This window comes from Gordionus sp. m RMFG-2023, chromosome 1, assembly GCF_954871325.1.
Source record: "Gordionus sp. m RMFG-2023 chromosome 1, tfGorSpeb1-WG-v2, whole genome shotgun sequence".
NCBI lineage: Eukaryota > Metazoa > Nematomorpha > Gordioida > Chordodea > Parachordodidae > Gordionus > Gordionus sp. m RMFG-2023.
This window is the reverse complement of record NC_088775.1, coordinates 26,949,606-26,955,605: the sequence shown is the minus strand read 5'-3', so window position 1 is coordinate 26,955,605 and position 6,000 is coordinate 26,949,606.

Genomic DNA, 6,000 nt, shown 5'->3' with positions numbered 1-6,000 from the left:
CAACTTTTGTCAAGAAAATATTCTTAAAACTGGCACAAATTATTAAATATCATATAAAATAATATCAAGAAATAAAATATTGATTAAATTTCTCCAAAAAAAACAACTATGTTTTTTAACTTCTACGATTTATTATCCATAGCCATTTGTTATTTTCAATAATGTGTAGCCTCTTTTCCCCGTCGGGTTAGAGAAATCTTAATTTATTTTATCTTTGTTTTGAGTGGATTGAGGGGTTAAGGGGGGGGGGATTGTAAATATGTATTCGAAATAATCAAAATTAAAAAAAAGGGATATAGGTATTTTGATACCATTGATTGAGTATTAAATATAAGAATCATCCTTTTAAGATTCTACTGATGTTGCAGCCCCCCCCCACCGCTCATAAATTACCACCTCGAATCATCATTAAATAATAATAAAAAAATATTTCGGTTTAAAAACATCCATTTTATTCCTGTGATCATATTCATTTGGCTTGTATTGGCCATGAAACGATATTCTTCTAAAACAAGTGTGTGGGGGGGGGGGGGGGGGGGTCAAAATTTAAATTTTTTTTAATCTAAACATTTGGCAGATATTAATACCTAACTTTTTTAAAATTAAAAGCATACAGGCTTATAATCTTGAAGATTCTAAATAGTGGAGTCACTAGCCTTTACAATCTCAGGGGGCTTACCTTTAAAAAAATTACTTTCCTTTTTAAGGTATTTTCTAAAAAAAATTAAAATTTCAGAGGCTTCTTTAAATTTTTTTAGGAAACTTTATATCTAGAGATGCTACATCTTTTATATCTCTTTAAATCTCACGAATAAAGGGAATATATATCTAAAAAATTTAAAAAAAGATCAGATCGAATATTCCTTATTATTTTGTTTAAATAGTAACCTTTCGCATGGTATTCACTTAAAAATAAACAAACCTTAATTTTACAGCATTATATAATCGTCGTATAAAAGCTATGTTAGTTGCCAAAAAGCATAGAAATTTATGATATATAGAATTTATTGATTTTATTATTATCCCCCCTCCGTGATAACAAACACCCTCTATATTTTTATATATAGTTCAACTAAATAATACTTGCAAACAGATATGTAGTAGATCTGAATTGCATTGTTCAATCCATTATATATTTCTCAAACACACGTCTCACTGCGGTTTAATTTTTATAGTCCATGTAGTAACTGGCACTATGTTGGCTTAACGACGTTTAATATATACAAAATATTACATATTTTAAGCCAATAATACAACGAACCTTTTGGGATAGGGTGTTGCATTCAATTTTTCTCTTTCTCAAGTAAACTCTGTAGGCATTTGAATAAGAAATCTTATAAATATCCAATATATAAATCGAGCACTTTTACCCACGTACCCATGTCTAACGATCTTTGTATATTGGACTTATCTTTATAAGTGTTAAGAGTAGGGGCATCACTAGCCTTTACAATCTCAGAGGGCTCAACTAAAAAAAAATATATATGGGGCTAAGCACCCCACCCTATTTTTTACTTTTTAAATTGAAATTTGCAAACTAACAATTATTCTGAATTTCATATTTTGTCATTTATTATGCATACAAATAATGAAAGCAAAACAATACAAGACATTTCTATAGATAATATTTTTTTAATAAAAAAAAATATTTATTCATTTATTATAATACTAAGTATTTTCTATTATGAATATAAAAAATTTTACTTCTCAAGAATTGTAAGTGATAAAAAAAAGGTTAATTAATTCAGACATTGCCTCAATTGATAATGTTAAAAACCACACAAGGCAATATAATCCTTAGCATAAAACTAATATAATGTTGTGTTACCATTTTAGACAATGTTTTATAAAATGGACTAATAAGAAAAAATTTGTAGGCCTAATTAAATAAATAATTATTGAAGGATAATATAAAAGACTAATCTAAATAATATAACAATAACTATATGGTAGTTAGAGCTTCCTCTTTGATGTCATTATGGAAGCTAGATAAGCAATCGAGTAAATTATTGTGAGATATTAAATTTCTAAAAGATTATCTTCCATATATAAACGACTAGACAGTTGAACATCATTACTCATCTAAATTATGCAATTAAAAGCTCTTAGCAGCAGGAGTAATAATCTTAAGTTATAAGAATCATACAAATAATAGATGCTGGTTAATTTGCAGTCATAGCCATGACACTCACGATGTAAATTCATATCAGAATTTATTATATTAGATAAATTGCTAAAACAAAAGCATTAAAAATCTTTAGAAGAAATAATTATGTAAATATATTGAAGCCTTATAAATTTTTAGAAGAAATAATTATGTAAATATATTGAAGCCTTGAATTATACACGGTAAAGATGCCATATTATAACTGAATCATTTATTAACTATAAAATATGGACCAGTGTGATATGATGAAAGTAACTAAGATTTTACATATTATTGTCACACCACCTCTAGTTGGTATATTATGTCTTAAAATAATAGTAGTTTGTTTTGTAATAATTTCAAAATATTAGCGTATTAAAAACTTAATTCTAAAGAAAAAAATAGCTTTTCTAAAAGCACGTAAAAGAGAGAAGGAAAAAATGATGTCTAATAGGGATTACATCCATTGTGGGATGAATAAGAAGATATTTAAAAACTTAGGAACAATAAATCCCCAGGTCCGGATAACATCTTAGGAGAACATCTGAAAGCTGCCCCCTCAGAGGTTTCTCAGCTCTTGCTGGGGTTGTTTAATAGGATTTGGCTTACGGGGAAGATGCTAGCAGACTGGAATATGACAATTTTCTATAACTTCCCCAAAACCCCGAATCCTGTTAAATTTAAGGATTATAGAGCTATTGCTCTCACATCCATCGTGTCTAAGGTTTTCATGATTCTTCTAAAAAACCGCATTCTTTCGACCACGCCTAATCTTCTGTCCAAGTATATATGCCTACTGCCCAAACAGGAATATCAATGAACCTATATTGGCATTAAAGATATTAATACAGAAGTGTGACAAATATAAATTACCATTTTACCTTATCTTCGTTGATTTTAAGCGCGCTTTTGACAGTGTTATTCATGATTATTTGTGGGCAATCCTAGAAGGATGTGGCATTGACGGAAATATTATTAAGATTCTTAAGACACATTATAGTAATCTCTTCGTCTCGTTTAAAATCAGTAATAAAGTTTCTCCCCCCTTTAGAACTAAAAAAGAAGTAAAACAATGGTGTGCCGTCTCCCCGCTGTTGTTCAATGTAGTTATGAATAAAATAATCATCGATTCGCTGGGAGCCCCAAATCTTCTAGAACTTGGATTTAATCAGCCATGGTTTTTGGAAAATAGGGTGATTTGTTATGCAGACGACTTGGTGATGATCGCCAAGAGCTTAGAGGAGGCCCATAATTTAGTCTTGATACTTAATTCCTTCAGCTTAAAGGTTGGATTGGATATTAACTTCGATAAGACAGTAATTATGCCATCATCTCATGCGCCCCCTTTGGTTGATTGGATGGTTGGAGGAAAATTGGTCAGGGTGGTGTCCTCCTATAAATATCTTGGGGTAAACATAGATAATAGGGGTAGCTGCCACGAAGAACTAAAAATCAGAATTCATAATGCAAGGGCTGCTTTTTACAAATATTTCAAACTGTGGAATTCCAGGGAAATATCGGTTTACACTAGATTACGTATTTTCAATTCCACCATCATCCCAATTCTCCTTTACGGCGGTGATATATGGAAGATTACGAAGACAGAGATCAGGAGATTACAGGTGTTCGTCAACAAATGTTTTAGGATAATAAATGGCATTTTTTACCCCAACATTATCTCTAATGTTAACCTTTGGCAGATGTCACGTCTCACTCTAGTGCAAGTGACTTTGAAAAAGAAACATCTTACCTTTTTTGCACACATTCTGAGGAATCACACAAACAATAGCCTGGTCCTAAATTGGTTATACTCTTTCAATGGCAAAATCTATGGGAAATATAAAACTTTATGGTTTTATAGGGCAGTAAAGGATATCATGGATTTAAACAGTTTTTAAGGTTGAATAAAGATAAGAAATCAACAAGTAAACTGTTGAAGATCAAATCAAATTATTTGAATCTTTCATAAACTCCTTCTTGACACAGGCTATTTTTACTTTTGTTTTATCTTCCTTTATTTTACTTTTTACTGCCTTTTCTCTCCCCTCATTCTATATCGAACTTTTCCTTTCATCTATTATTTGCTATCAATTTTCTCATCTTAAAGTTAGCTCCTCCTTTGCCTTTAAAATCTATTATGTATATAAGCATCTTATGGGTGTGGGCTGTGATTATTTTTGTCCATTCCTCATCAGCCCATAGACGTTTAAGTAATAGTCCTTGGACTATTACTCGTACAAGTACGTGCGGCTTGCCCACAAACGTGTGAAGGGCTCCTCATTTTTATCCCCATTTTAATTTGTCCAGTCAAATGGATTATGAGGAAAACCTAACGTAGCTCTGTTGTATCCACAACTAGAGGGCGAAAACGTTCTATATCACGTATCACGTAATTTTTGGTAATATAATTTTATTAAAAATAAATAGATGGCACTAAAGAATTGAATTCAAATGGTTACTTATGTTATCAAAAGCATTGATTTTGCTTCGGGGGGTTATTTAAATTATTTTGTGGGCTCGAGCCCCTGCCCCTCTCCCCTTGACTCTACTGGTTTAAAGCGCTTCGCCCAAACTGAGGATCCCAAAGAGATGTAGTAGCGTTACTAGGAGGGAGCACACAGGGGCGTCTCCAAAAATTTTTAAAATGTTAGCAAAAAAAAGTAATTTTGAAAATAATTTTTTAAAAAAAAATTTGAACTATGCGATTGTAAAGGCTATTGACGGCCCTAAAGAGGGGTTCAACACAATGATTCAAAGGTTGTCAATTCACAAGTAATTCATTTGTTTCACGGACTTTTGTCCTGATCCACAGTTTATATCGCATCACTTTTTTTCAACGATTGACGTTCGAAATGAATTAGTTTAGGCTGCATTCATAGTGGAGACGGATCCGTTTTTTACACCTGCCGTCAAAAGTCAAACTTATTAAAAATGATATATATGTTCAAAGTGCGTCCGTTCCGATACCTTCCGATTTAAAATCGGATTCGGCAAATTTTGAAGTCAAAACAATTTGACTTTTTGATCCGGCAAATATTATAGAGCATTATAACGTTACTTAGATATAAATATATATCATTTTATTGATACTATTAAAGATTCAAGATTTATTTACGAAAAAACAGATGAAAATTACAAAGATGTACATAAAAAAACCGAATATTGGAAAAATATAGGATTGCAATTTGGTCAATCAGGTAAATCTTAATTTTTTAATTAAACTAACATTTGCAATAATTATTAGATAAATATTTAATCTATTATATATTTTTTAGGTGACGATTTAAAAGCTAAAATAATTTAAGAGACTATCAGAATAGGGAATACAAAAAACAATAGATAGTCCAAGTGGTTCAGCTGGGCCACCATATAAATCAACATGGCCTTATTATGAAACATTATCATTTTTAAACAAAACATTAACACCACGCATACAACAATCAAATTTAACTATATCTAAAGTCAAATGAATATTATACAAATGCTTTTTTTATATAAAAGTCAAATAAAAAAAGAATATATTTTTATCTCCAAATAGGTAAAATTTATAATTATCTTTAAAAGCTTATATTTTATCAAGGTTGTTTCTACTATCATTGAAAGGAGGGCTCGATGAGCATAGTATACATAGCCAGTATATTTTTAAATCTGAGGTTATGAAACTCATGTATTCCCTTAGCATAAATAATTTTATACCAATGGTATCACGTTGTCCACATGCAACTATTAATTTACTACAAATTTTCTTTATTTAACCAATAAAAAATATTATAATTTTTAAAACGAAAAAAAATTAACTGTGAAAAAAAAATTAATTAAAAAAAATGAATTCAAAAATAAAATGAATTGATAAT